General features: G+C 38.5%; 1 pseudogene; it reads left to right on the forward strand.

Moving 5' to 3' along the window:
* The first annotated feature begins 7,256 nt into the window (after positions 1-7,256).
* Positions 7,257-8,748, forward strand: LOC131513128 (non-histone chromosomal protein HMG-17-like; annotated as a pseudogene).
* Positions 8,749-17,787: the final 9,039 nt, after the last annotated feature.

A 17,787-nucleotide genomic window follows, 5' to 3' on the forward strand; every position in this document is an offset into this window, starting at 1 on the left:
AACCCCCAGGACTGAAAAATAAGGAAGGTCAGAAAGCCTGGACGTGGTAAAAAGAAAAACAAAAAAGAAGTAAAGCTAGTTCATTGGTGTAGTGCACATATTATCTACCTAGGCTAGTTAATGCAGAGCCGGTCAATATCAAGATGATCAAAACGGAAATGCAAAGCACCCAATGAAGTCAGGATCAAATCCGCATCCCCCCACCCACCATGCTTTCACTGCCAAGTCACGTGTTGCATGATGGCTTTTGTCTATGAACTACAACTTGCAGGGGGGCAGTTGGCATTGTTTTAAATTGTAATGTTATGGGAGAGCTGATTAATGGAAGTCATAGATCGGATGAAATGTCTGGCTTTGATTTGAATCAGGTACACAGAGATTCGTTTTGGGGTATCAGAACTAATAACAAATAAAAGCAGGAAATGATACCTACGATCATTAAAAGGGGGGAAAAAAGGAAAAAATTGCAACTTCAGGTGTGTATGTGGAGTTCTGTTTCAAATAATTCTTATTTGCAATCTTATGAGTGAACATAGCTCAGGATAAAACAAAGCCAATATCTGAGCTTTAGCTAGCAATGTGAATTAAGAAATCTATCTAACTTAAAATATTATAATTCATTTTAGTGTTCAACAATATAAATTATTCTAGTCTGTTTAAAATCTTTTAAAAACCTCAAAATATACTGCTTACAACTTCAGGGTTTAAATAGGGTCAAACGTATGCACTGGTAGGAAGAGAGATTAATTTACAAATTTGAAATTTTTCACTGAGTTATATGAAATAAGTAAGTAGTTCTTTCCTGAATGTTAAAGATGACCAATGCCCACCCCCCCACCCCGGACCCACTTAATTACAGGGTCAACATCATCATCATTTAAGGAAAGTATTTAACATAAATAATCTTAAAATATTAGTATAAAAGTAACTTTCAAGAATGTATTGTTTAATCTATGATATTACAGACTTATTTCCATAAAGCATTTAGCTCACTATGATCCATTATTTTACTGGAGATATTAGGGTTATTTAGATTCATCTGTATCTAAATCCAGTATATATATTTATCAATATTATCTTTATGTTGGTCCAGGGAGCTAGAACATGAGTTTCTTGCCATGCAAAGGGGGCTGGAGGAAAACCAATTTAAATAAATTGAAGATGAATGACTCCACTTATATAGTCATCAATTGCCTTCTCTCCAAATGAGATCTAAAAGAACATCCTGTTTTACTTCAATGTTTAGCCTCAAAAAGTTTTGATTACTTTCCTTTTTCCATTGCTATGTTCACACTCCTAATTTGAAAAATAAATAATTTGCTTCGACATCATTGTTCAATCTTAGAGTTGTGAATGACCTACCCAGATAATAAGTGGTTTTTCCGTTATTGTCGAGCCTCTCCAATGACCCTTATCCTAAACCTATGTCAAGATAAGTAGGGCATTTGTGAAATAAACAATGTGGAAAAAACCAGGAACAATAACTTGCCTTATTTTTATATTTATGCTGTGAAAGAGGGATTTACTGTCCGAAAAGGTTTGGCCAAGGTTTGGATTTACTTTTGAAAATACAGAATCATGTTTTAGAGTAGATTCTGCAAGCAGAATGGTGTTTCTTACTACTGAATCAGACCGTCTGCGAGAACTAGAAAGGATTCTTTATATTTGCTGTTTGTGTGTTTTAAGTCTTCTAAATTTTCTTTCTCAAACCAGTGGAAACATACAAATGTTGCATTGTAAATCCACACAATGGTGTGAGCTAACCTGAAATAATATGACTGTTGTTGACTCTAACTTAAAAAAAAAAAAAAAAATTCCCCCAGCAGCTGCTTCTGACTTCAGTTTTGAAACATTATTTCCATGCACATCCATGAATTATTTAGAACTCCTTAGTTTTTTACTCTCCTCTCCTCTTGCTGGTTGTAAGGCTGATTTTGAACCATTGTCCTGAGAAAGATAAAGCACATACAAGATCGAATTTCACGTAAGCCTCCTATTTATATAAATAGAATTCTCTATTGCTTTTACTTTTCAGATTGACTTAGTCCTTCAGTAAAGTGAACACGTAGTTCATTAGAGTGTTAATATAAACCAGTGTGAAATGAGAGTTTACGTAAGTACAGTATCTAGAAATATAATGGAAAACAGTAAAGAATAATTTTGCATTGTAAGAACTGTATATAGAAGCAAACAGTATTTAACCTCTATCTAATTAAGAATCATCAAGGATGATCCAGGTCTCTAATAAGTTTTCCCACTTAGATTTTTCAGGTTAATAAAAGTTATACTCTAGTATCTTTTTTAAAATATACAAACACCAAGTTTAGAAAAGCATTCCTTATTGATATGTGACAGACTTAATTTCTTCAGCAAAGAGAAAGGCATTAAAACATCAAAGAAAAAATGAGAAACTGAATAATTAATCAACTGTCAAATATTTCAAATAAGGGTGATCACAGAGAGTATATATATATATGCTGTGGACCAGCAATGGCGACAGGGAAGGCAACACTATTTGCGTAGAATGGCCCTAAGAAACATGTCACGGAATCTGTCTTTCCAAATCAAACCTAGCTGTCTTTGCTTTTTCCTTTTACTCTTGCCTTTTCTTATCCTTTCCTCTCTTTTCTTGGTCTTTTCTTTCCATAAATTTCTTCATGTCTCGTTGAAGTTTGGGTCTTCTCACCGTTCAACTGAAATGGAGCATCTAGGACGAAGCAAGCTTTCCATTTCCATTCAGATGATTTGCATTCTGTAGACACAACACAATTTTTCAAAATAAGATCTGGCAACATTCAACTGTGGGGTTCAACTGCAGATGCCAAAAATGTGAGGTGCTGTGATGGAGTTTTATAGTGTCTAGTGGAAAAACTTGTAAGTGGAATTCTTTCTCCATCAACTTTCTTACATTAAAAGGATCAATTTTTTAAAATAAACTCAGGTTTATGGAAGAATCATCAAACACAAAGGCTTGGTTCCTTAGGGCAAAGCGTCTCAGTTAAGACACATTTTTACAATTTGCTTCTATTCCAAACGTTTGATCATTTTACTATGTTTGAGGGAGTTAAAACTTCTCTTCTGGTGCTTCTTGCATTCTCCAATAAATGTTGTTTATAAAAACTGTAAACAAATCTGACTGAATATGTAAAATTAACATCTAGGAATATAGCCTAAAATAATCATTTTCGAAGGTATTTAAATAAAATGTAAGGTGGTAGTATTACAGATTCTTAGTATAAAACAGGTTTTAGAAATCTGTCCTTAGAGTCCAGCTATAAGAAAATATTTCAGATATATTTTAATAATACACCAGATTTCTCAATGACAGAAATTGATAATATGTAATGACCTAAAATATATTAAAACATTATTAAAAATAAAATATGTAGATTTTATTTTAAAATTGCTATTAAATTTTAATTTGCATTAGATGTTTTAAATAAAGAAATGTTAAGGAACTCCATGATACTTTGAAAGTGAGTATTGATATAAATATCAATTATTTGAAAGGACGTGGACCTCCCCAATGGTTTTAAAAATCATTTTGAGAATGTTCCTAACTTAATAGTTTACTGTTATCAATAGCGTTAAAATAACTTAAATTGAAACTTAAACTAAAAAATTAAGTTTATCAGATATTTTAGTGTTAATTTGTGAAGTCAAAAATATTAATATGTAAACCAAATTGGTAGTTCTTTCCATTACAGAATGAAATAATGTGATATTTTTAGGGAAATGATATTAGTGTTTTTCTTAATAACATAGACTGTTACGTACTCTCGCCTCATTTCATGGTGTGAGCACAAACAGGAAGCATAAAATATATTTTCCTAAACCAGTTTGAAATCTTTTTCAAGAGCTGGAGCGTATTTTGCATGTATGGCTCTCAGCTGTTTATTTGTTTTGTTTTTTGTTTCTTGGACAGGATATACTAGTAACTTCCTACAATTTTAACTCACTTGAAAAGTATACTTATTCCAAAAGCCTTAAGGGCAAAAGATAAAACCAAGAATTATTGACACATTTAAGCAGGGGATTTGAAAATTATAAATGCTTTCTGCAAGGAAGGTTTGCTTTCTCCCCAAATGCTTTCAGAAATAATGTAGAGCTCATTATAAACAAAATATGTCTCTCCATGTAAGATCACGTGTAAATGTGTAGTTAACACAACATGCAATATTCTCCACCTTTTCTAAATTACTTGGAAATTCTTTCCAATGTCAAGTAATAGCTCATTTATTTATAATTTTATAAGTTAGAAAATGATAATGCAATTTTAGCCAAGAAACTACCTAAAGTAAAATTATATGACTGTGACTAACACTTGTCCTTTTGTTTTTAAAGGAAAAAAATACAGTTACGTACACTGTTGGGATGTATTTATAGAGCGTTTTTATTGTTAAGTTATGCTTTTAGGGCTTTAGGAACATTTGAGAACAATAATCAGTAGTGTGTAATGGTATTGTTAGTGGAGTCCTTTCTATTGAATTTTCAAGATGTTGTAAAATGAGATTATGTGAGTAGCACCTCTGGACACTTTTTCCCATCATTGTGTTGATATCAATCGCTGACTTCCACCATTTCTCCGGGTATTAAATAGAAGCACTGTTTCCCACTGCCTTGATTGGAGGGTTTATAATACATGACAGAACTGATAACCTTACTGAGATTAAGCCTTGTAACATTATGAAAGCTGAATGAAACCTGCAGCTCTGGAGAGAGTGTTTCTAAGACAGACCTGAGAAGGTATACTTTAATTTCTTATTTTGACAAAGCACTGCTCCCCCGAAGTAAACCTGACCCAGAAAGACAGTGAGAAACCCTGTGTTTCCTTGAGCTTCAGCCACAGTCCAGCAGCCTAGAAGGGACAACCTTTGCCAGATGCCGACGCTAATGCCTCTCTGTAGAAAGCGTGGCACATGATCACTTACTGCATGCAGACAGATTGCCAGCACAGACCGGATCAGTTTGCAATTGGCAGGGCTCAGCATGGCTGGAAATTGAACTATGTATGAAAAAGGGGTGTCTATTTCTGGCTCTGCCCCTGGAGTCATCTATAACTATGGAAAAAAGCTTCTCACATTTGCTTCTTAGTTTCCCACACACACAAAAAGAAAATGAAATTTAACAATCAATCAGTGACTCTCTTTTATAAGGAGCTGTGGGGATCAGATATTAAGGTATCCTAATCTGATATACTGAGGGTGGCATATCAGTTTGTTGCTGCAGAGACCAATAGATCCACATCCAGTCACTGGAATTTTAAAGACTTTTAAAAAATCTTTAATTAATAGCAGCGACTCATGACCAGAAATACAAAAAATGCATTCCCTCTACTCTCCACTCCACTGGACTAATCTTAAGAAGGCAGCTAGCTCTCTCAAAGTAACCCTTGAGAGTTCCTTGTCAGTAGTGAATTGCTAACCTTAACTGAATTGGGTTTATATATATATAAAGATATATATATATATATCTTTCCAACTCTCCCTTGCTGTCCTTCCTCATATTATCCCTCTTCCGAATTCACCCAGTCCGCTTCGTGTTTGCACTGACTGAGCAGCGTAGTCCCCTCTCCAACTTCCCTGAATGGCTGCATGGATTCTGGCTCGGGAATCCTCTCCTCTCTCACAAAATGTGTAACATTTCATTTTGACAGGGAGGTATCAGCTGACCCATTGGAAAGACAAAAGCTAAGATTTGAGTAGCTGGTGACAGCTAAATGTCATTACCCGCCATCCAACATAAAGGGCACTTTTATTTCACCAACCAGTGATGTTTTAATTCAAAGGAATTATTTTCTCATCGTATTTTTTTTCTAGAAACTCGTTTTTGCTAAAACAAAACAAAACTCAAATCCAGAAATTTTCCAAAAAGAGATTATTTAACTGCAAAGTTACAATGGACAGTGATGGCCTTATGTTACTCTGAGCTTGTCAAATCATACATGAAGTGTTTCATTTAATTCTGGGCCCCTTCTTCTAAAAAGATTGGCAAATCCTAAAGCATCCAGGTGAGTATGACAGAATAGGGGAGAGGTCTGAAAATCAAATCGTGTTAGGAACGATTAGACTTTTGTGACAAGAACACTTGGAGAGGACGCACCCTCTCTTGCATGGACAGTGAAGGAATTAGACTCACTCAGCATGGTTCCCAGGGACCACAGAAGTTGAAGGAAGAAAGATATAGTTCAATGTAGAGGGGGAAAAAAAAACTATCCGCGGGATTTTTTTTTGACATTTATTTACTTTTGAGAGACAGAAAGAGACAGAGCGTGAGCAGGCGAGGGGCAGAGAGAGACACACAGAATCCGAAGCAGGCTCCAGGCTCTGAGCTGTCAGCACAGAGCCCGACGCGGGGCTCGAACCGTGAGATCATGACCTGAGCCGAAGTTGGACACTTAAGGGACTGAGTCACACAGGCACCCCTATCCAGAGGATCTATTAAAAATGAGAACATCCTTCTTTAGGAGACTATCTAAGACAGGCATCAAGTGATGGCAATGAACAAAATCCCACTCCAGCCTATTTGTTGAAAAGTAGATTCTTGAAACGAAAGAGAATAAGGAGACACTGATAGAAGTCAACTTCAGGCAATGCAATTACTCTTCCTAGAAACCAAAATAGTGTCAGGTATCTCCTCTCTTGGCTTCTTTCTTTCCAGAACCAACAGAGTCTCTTCCCTTTCTTTCTCTCTTTAAATTTGCTACACACTTCCCTCTGCAGAATGGATTGATCCTTGAAATTTCTGGTTTCTGTGACTCCATAATTTCAACTTGCATGCAGTCCTGGCTGGCCACAACAACTCTATGAGCATCTCAACGTTCTCTTAGCATTCCAGGATTCAACAACATCTCTGTCATTTCTGGGTCTTACAATTCAAATTTTTCCAACAAGATTTTGTTGGAGCCTCTTGAGCCAGATTTTCATACCTAACCCAATTTGTTGTGCTAAGTGGGTTGGTTCTACCAGTTACCAGTATAGTCAAGGCTTTCGGCCAAGTGCTGGGACAAGCAGCAAAATCTTTTAGAAGGGATGAATAATCATCAGTATCTCTAGAGCGTGATAGTGAACTCCGTCCTGCCAGAAGTGGAACAGAGACTGAATAATCATCCCCCAGCACCTTTGTGGGAATACATACTTTGGGAAGATTACCTATAAAATCCTTCCAACTTTTAGGATTTCATCTTATAAATTTCAAATAAGTAGCAGATATTGAGGGAGAGGGATTTTTGTGCATTCTGGGATCACAGGGAGTAGATGACTGACTACACCCCCCTGTATCCAGCCTCATGTTCTCATGTTACTATGTATGCCCACCATTTAGCCATTCAGTCATTCTCGACTACACGCTTCTTTCAACTTCCAGATCTAATCTATCAATGGGTCCTGGGAGTTCTATCTCCCGAGTAACCCATTGTTCCAGAGACTATTAAGGCCCCCTAGTCCAAGTCACCATTGCTTCTTACCTGAAATATTTCAAATGTCTCCTAAGTTGTCTTCCAAGGTCATTATTAACCCCATTTTCCACACTGCAACTGGAAAATCTTTTCCATCCAATGCTGATCATGTCCTCCCCTATTTAATACAAGACTTTCAGGTTCTAAATTCAAAAGCAAATAGACTTCAAGAATCTACATAGTCTGGGTCTTTTTAACCTCTTTGGCCTCATCATACACTACTTTGCTATTAGCATTCAGTGCTCTAGTCATATAGTTCACTTTTAAAAAATGGAAATATACCAAGTTTTCTATCCCCTCAACACTTTTGAATTTGCTGCTTCCTATACCAGGAACATTGTCTGCCACCTTAGGCTAGATAACTTCAATTCAGCCTTCACATTTCAAATTAAATGTTATGTCTTCAAAGTGGTCACCCTGAATGTTGAATGTACGCCCCCATGGCACACAGTTATGGTGCTTCTGCAACATTCAACTCTGTTAAATTCTGTATAAGACCAATGAAGACACCTGCTAATACCTTCAAGACAAGAACAATGCTTGACATTAAATACAACTGAATAAATACTTGTGGAGACATGAATTGATGGTAAGTCTAGACCTTAACACCAGGCATTCTGAAGATGGGAAATTCTAATTGTCTTACATTTTCAGAGATGAAAACCTCACACTTCTTAAAATCTATGACCATGATTAGAGAAAGTAAGGCACTTTGTGAAAAGTTCTAAAATCAAGAGCATATTTTTTAAGGTGGTAGATTATTTCTTCACTGAAAAGCAAAGCAATAAAAGTTTTATGTGGGTTATGTTCGTGGAGTTTATATTCCAGTAATACAGCGCGGTTAATCACATGCATAAAAATGAAGACACTGAAGTGTTGACCCACACTTGGCCAAATTTTGTAAAATTTTAAAACTTCTGAAGTTGCAGCAGTGTGAAGAAGAGGCGAGAAGGACCCCCTGGACTCCCTGAAGCCGGTGCCACAGGACTCTACCCCCACCCCGCCACCACCACTGCCACCCTGCCCAAGAGGAAGGCTGAAGGGGATGCAAAGGAGATAAAGCCAAGGTGAAGGACAAGGCACAGAGAAGATCCGCAAGGTTATCTGCTAAACCTGTTCCCCCCAAGCCAGAACCCAAACCTAAAAAGGCCTCTGCAAAGAAGGAAGAGAAGATGCCTAAAGGGAAAAAGGGGAAAGTGGACCCCGGCAAGGATTGGAATGGCCCTGCTGAAAACAGAGATGCCAAAAGAGACCAGGCACAGAAAGCTGGGGGTATTGGAGATGCCATGTGAAGTGTGTGCATTTTTTGACAACTGTACTTCTGGTGACTACACAGTTTGAAATACCATTTTTTATCAAGTTTTATACAAATGCAGAATTGTATACTTTTTTTACTTTTTTTTTAAGCTATGTTGTTAGCACACAGAACACTTTGTTGTTTTGGGGGAAGGGCATATGTCGCTAATAGAATATCCCCAAAACTAGATTGATGCAGGCGGGGGGGACACCTTTCCCTTCTAGTTTTCAGAAACTGCCTCCTGGTTCTCAGGAGGGATTTGTTGATGTTGGCACACATTAACCACGTTGACACAAATGCCCTGTGGTGTGGACAAACTAAAATTCATCTCTTATGTTCTCTTCTCCCTCTCTGCCTTCAGCATGGACTAGACCCCCTTAAGCCCAGAAAGCTGTTGGGACCTGACCCCCCAACATGGCTTCCAGTATGTCAAGCAATTTGGACTTTACAGTGTCACCATGGAGATGCATCCCTCAAAAGAGTTCCGTTTTTTAGCTTGTGGATCTTCAGATTGATAATTCTGCCATGTTCATTTCATTTCATTTCCTGAAAGTCAAGGTTGGCTTGTGAAAAGTTGTTAAACAACATGCTAAATGCAAAATGCTAACCCTCACTCTAAACTTTCCCTTTTCAGAGCATCAAATGAAGACTTCATTGGGTTTTATAGTGGCTTTCTGATTATGGCAGTCCATTGAAGAAGGAGCTTGAAAGTTGCTGTATACTGTTAATGATTATCTGCCTGTGTCCTGCCTGAAATACCATGATTACTTATGAAAAGTATCTTTAATAAAGCTGGATACAGTTTGGCTAGGAAAAAAAAAGGAATTTCTGAAGTTGGCCACTAATCTCCTACAGAAAATCCTAGATGCTGCATGCAACACAAAAATAAGACTTTGGGTAAATGCTGAAGCACAGGTTGATATAACTTCTTTGTAGATTCGCTGTTACAGAGACTTATGCCTAAATACTTAAATATTATTTGAACATGGATGACTTAAACATTTCAAAGCAACAGAAAGTCTAAGATTCTCATGTATCACTCACTGAATAATTCTACCAAAGAAGTTTACAAGGAATAAGTTAATTTTGGTGACCTTGCTCCTCTTCATTTCCTCTAACAACCAAGGTTTAAACCAAGGAACAACAACAAGGCTGGGAGGCAGAGAGATCACGGAGAGAACAAGGTGCCTGAAAGTCCCCACATCAGATTTGGTCAGGGGAATACGTGAGAATCTAGATGCCAAGAGTTGAAAAGAAACCATGGAAAATGGGGTGATATGATATCCCTTTTAATCCCTTTTGTTTTTATTCCAAGGGATTCTATGTTGGTTCAAGCCAAACAATAGACTCTGCAAGAGCAAAGTTCACAGCACAATAAGTGCTCCAAAATGGATGTTAGTGCGAAAGGAAATCAGGCCACTTACAAAACAGAATGTTGCCTTTTGTCTTAAAATTCAAGCCAAATTTAACGCAGAGAAGACAATTCTGAGCAGAATACAGTACTATGGCTTCTCACATTGGTTCAATCAGAACCTGCAAACACGTCTCACAAAGGTCATCAATGCAATATCTGCTAATACTAAGAAGTTGTCAGTAATCCATTCATTCATCTATTCAACAAATATGTTCTGGGTGCCCACTGCCCACCAGGCATGGTTTGGGGCACTGAAGATTAAGAACTGAATAAAACAAACCCCAATTTTAATCTAATGTGGAAGATAAACATCTAGCACGTAAATAAATGCATCTCTAATACAATGTCAGATGGGGACAAGTGCTATAAAAGAAAATATAGAGGAGAAAATATATTTCCTCTTACAGGAAATATATGAGATAGGAAGATATGGCTTGTCTGTTAAGGTGACATTTATGCTAGAGAGGAGTAAATCAGAAGAAACATGTTCAGAAAAGAGTGTGGAGTGGTAGCTGGAGTTCAAATCAGGAGGGCACTGTGGAACATGTTAGGATATTGTGGTAGCTTTGACAAGAGTACAAGAGATGGTTGAAAGCCCTCAAATTCTAGAGGAAGGGTGAGAGAGAGAGATGATAGACAGATATTATGTATTTATCATCTATCCAGGCTCAAAAACAGAATTTTGGTGCTAGAGCACTGCTGACCAAATAGCCTCGAAGATGCCATCAAGAATGATAAAGAGAACACCAATGATCCCTGACTTGCAGGAGTAGTGCAACTGTTAAAACGTCCACTCTTAATTAACTTAAAAAAGGTGTTGTGATAGGTAGCCTCTAAAATGGTCACCAATGATCCTCACGTTCTGATATCCATGCTCTCATGCAATTCCCTCTCACCTTGAGTCAAGGTGACCCATATGCCTAATAGAACATTGCTGCAGTGATGGTGTGTGACTTCTGAGGCTAGGTTAATAATGCACTGAAATTTCTACCTTGTATCTCAAACCCACTCTTCCTGAGGAAAGCCAGCTGCCATGTCTGAGGATACCCAAGCAGTTCTGTAGAGAGAACCTTCAGCTAACCCCAACAGCTAGCATTAATTTGCCAGCCATGTAGAAGTGAATATTGCAGCTCCAGTCAAACTTTTACAAGAGTACAGACCTGGCTGACATGCAACCGAACCTCATGACAACCCTAAGCCAGAGATTACCCAGCCAAGCCATTCCTGAGTTCAAGACCCAAAGAAACTGTGGGAGATAAAAAATGTTGATTGCTGTTTTAAGCGACTAAATGCGGAGAGATAATTTGCTGTAATAGATAACTACTGCAGATACTGAAAGAAAGGAATATATTAAAAAATATTTGAGAAGTACTGAGAAAAAAGTAATTATAAGGACTATCCAGTGGTATGCCTATTGATATGAGCAATAGGTGCAAGAAAGAAAGGAAATAAAAGACTCACTAGGATCATTGACCACTTAAAAACTAAGTGTGGAAATAAATGGATCTTCTCAGCAACACATAATATTGTCAGCTCCTGCAGTCGTTAGACAAAAAGGTGAAAATCAGGCCTAGAACTTAATTATAAGAATAACAAAGCTCCAAAAAATATTTAATTTTCAACCATGGAAGATCTGCAATGCCAAGATCAGGATCCTTGTTGGTAAGCAGTGGGATGCTAAGACCTGGGATAGGGATATCAGAGATGATGGATTAAAACACCTTAAATCCCCACATCGCCCTGAACCTCCGCCCTCCATGTTCAAGTCTAATACTCTCCCCATGCCTAAAAATAATGCAAAGGTCTCTATCTTGTAGGACAGCCCATTTACCTCCTGCTATATCTTCTAAGTCAACAACTGAATTTGAGTCTCAACATTACCCAACCAGGGAAGAGTTGGGGCCTGTTAAGGGAGGAAGAGTCTATTTCAAAGCCATGGCAAGACCTACCCAACATGTACCCATAGGTATAAGACTGATCCTGAAGATGTTGGATTAAAGAAGGTGGAATACAAAGTTGGATAAGCTGAAGCTTATTAATATGGGAATGCTCTACCATTACACAGGACTTAACACCCTGGCACAAGACCTTGGGAAATGGAACAAATATGCTGCTAAGGTGGCTCTGGGAAGTTTGTTGATAGGGATGGCCCATGCCAAGCGAGCTACTTTTACCAGGCTACTATAGCAGACAAGAAAGAAGGAATAAAAATGAGCCAGGAGAAATGGGCATGTTATTTTGTGGGAAGGTCAGAGGACACTATTTCCCAAGATGATAAGGAGTGCACAGGTCAGAGGGCAACCAGCACTGCTGAGCTCAGTAGTGGCTGTCCTCTATAGGTCATACTGATGATAGGAGATACTTCTATAGAACTACACTCCCTGATAACAATGGGGATGATAGGAGCCAAAATTATAACAGAAGCAAAATGGGAACAATTATTATAATGAACACCAAGGTTGATGAGACAGATGAGAGTGTATGTAAGTCATCGAAAATTTTTTTTTCACCTTTTTACAAGTGAATGGTGTAGGCTCAGGTCCAGAGACTTGGCAAAGGATGGTTCTTGGAGGATGACAATGAACTATTAGAAACTCAACCAGGTAGTAGTCATACTTGTAGCTGATATGCCATATATGATATTTTTGCTAGAGCAGATTAATAAAGACTTACGTATGTGGAATATGGCCATTGATCAGGTAAATGCATTGTTTTCTAATCTTAACAGAAATGCACATCAGGAATATCTCACACTCACTTGAGATAGACAACAGAATATATGTATAGTCATAGCCTCAGGGTTATGTTCACTATCCCACCCCCATAAGAGGATTGCCCGAAGGACGTGAACCATATAGATATTCTGCAGAAAGTCATATTGGTCCAACATACTGATGTTGTCATGTTAATTAGATGGAATTGTCAAGAAGAGGCAAGTATGTTGGACATCTTGATAAATCACATAAATTCCAGGTTGGAGATAAACCTAATGGAGATTCAGAGATCTGCTATATCAGTGAAGATCTTTGAGATGCAGGGATCTGGGATGTGTCAGAACTTCCTATGCAATGTAAAGGACAAATTACTGCATCTCACACTTCTCACCACTAAGAAGGGAGTAAAATGAACTGTAAGCCTCTTTGGGTTATGGAGGTAGCGCATTTGGAAATACTTCTCTGATTCAAATACCAGGATACACAAAAGTTTGACAGCTTTGAATAAATCCAGAACAGGAAATGCTTCCACAGAAGCATAGGTACAAGTTATGATGCAAGTGGCCCTGCTTGTTGGGCCACATGACACTATAGACCTTATGGTATGAGAAAAATCTGTGGAGGGTAGAGATGCTATATGAATTTTATGACAAACCCCAATCAGAATATCACTATATAGATCCTTGGGGTTCTGATGCAAAGCAATGACATTGGCAAATGAGAATTATATACCTCTTAGATACTAGTTCCTAGATTACTATTGGGCCATAGTAGATACCTGGTCATGGTATATAAACTAGCGGGGTGATTAGAACTGCCTACCACAAACTGGCTCTTCTAGAATCACCAAGTCATAAATTTGGATGGGTCTAGCAACAGTCTATTCTAAGATGGAAGTAGTACATTTAGGGTTGTAATGAAAAAACCAGAGGGCACAAGAAAACTACATAAGCAAAATGGCCAGACCCATGGCCCTCCATGGCATCCAACACCTGCAGTGCAAGCATCTCTTCTTTGGTTCATACCTACTATCCACATGGTGAGAGGAGGGTGGTCCCTTACAACCCAATGAGGAAGGAGGGAAACTGCTGAGGTAGGTTCATGGATGGATTGGCTCAAACTGTTTCACTAATAGATAGTACTGAAAAGGAGTGGTAACAGGAGATTCTCGTAATGAGAAGAGCTTTGGGCAGTGAACTTGGCCACTTTTGTCACCCTTGTATGAAAACATAAGTAGTCCCAGTTAGAATGTATACAGCCTTGTACCTGAATTGACTGGATATTCTGGAAGCTGACAGAGAAAGTTTGGCAAGAAACGAACAGGGAGGTATAAGAAAAAGGAACAGGGATGGATTAACATGAGTGGTCATGAAGTATGAAGATCTTTGTATCACATAATATTACTCAGAAGACATTTGCCACAGTGGAGGTCCTAAACAACAAAATAGAAAGAATGACTCAGTCAATGGGCATCACCCCTCCTGCCATTGGCAGCCCCAGTTCTTGCACAAAAGATGCATGAATGGAATAGCTGATGGGAGAAATAGAGGTTCTGCATGGAAACAAAAGCAGGAGCTCTTCTTCCCTGAAACTGATCTAGTGACTGCCACCGACAAATGTCCAAACTGCCATCAGTGGAGACCAACACCAAGTCCTCTATATGGTACCGTGTTTCAAGAAGAGCAATTTTGGTAGGAAGTTGATAATACTGGACCTCTTCTACATTGAAAGGGGCAGCAATTCGTCTTGAGCAGAATCAACAAATATTATAAGTATGGATTTATTTATTTATTTTTTTTGGCTTGAAGGCCTCCACCAGCACCATTAGCTAAGGGTTTCATCACCAACACGGGGTCCTATGCATTACATCAGACTAAGGGACACTACAGCAAAAGAAGAATGGCACTGACCACATGACCATTGGATCCACTGGTCGTATCACATACTGCACCACATTGCTGGCCTGATAGAATGATGAAAGAGTGTGTTAAGGAGTGAGCTTGGAGATGATCCACTGTGAGGATGGGACACCATCCTAATTCATGCAGTATATAGCCTAAATCAATGATCATTATACGGTACTCTGTCATCACTACATAGAATACCTGAGTCCAGGATGCAAGGAGTGGAAATAGGAGTGACCCCACCACTGTGATTACAAGTGACTTGGGGAATTTGTGTTTTACATATCTGTAGGTTTAGGGGCCCTGATTCCCACATGGAAGTACTTCCACTAGGGAACTGCTGGTGCCTAGTCACTTTGGACTTGTCATGTCAAGAGACCAACAGCAAGAAAAGAGATGACTTTTCAAGGGTAACTAACCCTGATTATCAGGAAGAGAGAGAGTTGCCATCACATAAAAAGCACAGAGAAGAATGTTCGGTACTCATGTGATCCACCTGGGTGTCTCTTGATACTTCCTTGCCAACTTTGATAATAAATGAAGTTAAACAGCGTAAACTGAGAAAGACATGGTAACCATGAGATCAGATCTACGAGATGAGTCATAGCCAGAGTCTGAGCCACCAAGACCCACACATGTACTAACTGAGGGAATTTAAAAATGTGATAGAGATGGGAGATGATGGATATCAGTGCAGCCTCAACACCAGCTGCAGCAGGAGCAGCTGCAGTTCATCTTGCTAACATTGTTCTTTTAAGTTTCTCCAGGAAAACATGTCCATCAAAATCATGAAGGAGCTACTCCCAGATCTGTGCAATGCCAAGTATGGTCTCCATGGATGCTGTGATGTGTAGTACATATTTTCCCACTTCAGCACTAATTATTCAGACCTTCTTCCATTGGAAAATTGCTCTCAGATGAATGGAGCCACCTTACCCAAGACCATGTTCCCTTCCTAGGACCAGCCTTCATGCAATGACTGGCTGATGCCAGATACAAAGGACCAACCCCTTACCACAGTTTGGGACAATTCTAAAGGCCATCTCAACTCCAAAGATCTCAGAAAATGGATTGAAATCCTTGTCGTACTTGCTTCACAGTCCAACATTTCCTTCCCTGAAGTCCTACAGTCCTGAAGGTATTGTTTCCTAGAACACTTCCTACTCAACTTCGCTTTCAAATAAACATCCAGCATACAAATCTTTATTTCAAGTCTCTTTCTCAGAGATCCCAACTTACACCACAGGATTAGGTATTATTATTAATATTATCAGGCACTTGGTATATAATAATTTAATCCCTCCCCCCCCAAAAAAAAAACTGTAAGGTTAATATTAAAGTAAACCTAGTACAGGTGAGGAAAGTGAGACTTAGATAAGTTAAATACTTTACCCAATATCATACAATCTATAACTGGTGGGGTCAGGATTTGAACCAGAAACCTGTGAGTTCTGTGTGTGAATGGCTGAGTATTGTTGTCAGAGGCAATAACATAAACAAAGATTAGATAGGTAGCTGATAGATAGATAGATAGATAGATGATAGATAATAGGAGAGGACTTGCATGTGTAGTATCCCGTGAGGGGCAGTAGTAAACGGTGGCTGGAGCATGGGGACTGGAGGAGAGGACGGAGACGACAAGTCTGAAAAAGAAGGGATCAAACTGGGATAAGCCAAGAATGTCATGGCAGACATGGACTTACCCCCATTTTGAACCAGTTCTGTAGAATTCCCAAGACACTCTTATCCCCCAAAGAAAAAAACGATATGACTTCTTGACCAGGTAAAAGCTCATGGAAATTTTACATTCGCTCCCTTAGTTCTGTTATATCTTTGCCAGGTATGAGAAAAGGCAAGGGGTGAAGGGAGAAGTATATGGCCAAAGCATAGAAAGAAATCCAAAACCCCCGTCTCCGGGGCTCATGGGGTGAAGGTGCCAGTCGTGGAATGTTGCACTCGTACCCTCCTGTGTTTATTCAGCCCTGGGGCTGAGGTTTGCCTTGGAGTTGTAACCTTTATAAGGGGTTTGCTTAATGACAGAATTATTCAGCTGCATACCTCACTCCAATTAGAAAAAGGCTGTTTGGATTCTAATTGGCCTTGACACAAGTCTGCTTAAAGAGATTCCCCAAGAATTATAGAGCTACTTTCAGAGTTTGACTTGGCCGGGAATATGAAATGTAACATGGTTTTTCAAATTTTCTGCACTTACCATGAAACGACCAAGCCACAGGTATCAAACATGCTTTGTTTTTGTGTTATAATCACATTACAAATTGAACATTTCCACATGTGCAAGTTGGCAAATCTAAAATGAATGATTATGAAGATTGTAATTACACATATCAGGTATATATGGCCTACATATTTTCACTCACACAAAAGTGTATTTTCTCAAGTCCCTAGACATCCATGTATAGTGTGTTTATAGGATGTAAAACCATCATCCTATATATAAGCCAAAAATGTATATTTTTAAACAGTTATCACCAAGTTAGGTGATAAGTCGACATAATATTTGGAAGGTGCAAATACCAGGAAGGGATAGAGATTCCTAAGTTAACCATGAGGAAATGACTAACAATAATAGGTTGAAATTAAGAAGAACATAATTTGGACTAAATATCAGGAAGAGAAGAAATAAGCTTCCTGGCTACAATAACTGTTAGGCTATGAAATAATTCCTAAGGGAAGTGGAGATCTCTCCTTCACCCTGGACTTTGGAAATGAGGCATGCGTTCTTGGAGTCCCTTATAACAAGTCGCCTTGCTTAGGGAGAGGAAGGAGATCCTTTCCGTTTCCATTTTCTATGACTTGATATTAAGAAAAATCTCAAAAATAATCATGTAATTACTTACTAAATGTTCGCCAAACCGCCTTTGAGCAAGATCCTGCATTTACCTTGTAGTGAACATTATGTGTCCTGTTCCTTCACAGCCAAGAAAAATCCCACAGTTATGCAATTTGTAGCAACCTGGAATCTTCTTATTCCAAACTCTGCT

The sequence above is a fragment of the Neofelis nebulosa genome, chromosome 5 (assembly GCF_028018385.1).
Source record: "Neofelis nebulosa isolate mNeoNeb1 chromosome 5, mNeoNeb1.pri, whole genome shotgun sequence".
In the NCBI taxonomy this organism is placed as follows: Eukaryota; Metazoa; Chordata; class Mammalia; order Carnivora; family Felidae; genus Neofelis; species Neofelis nebulosa.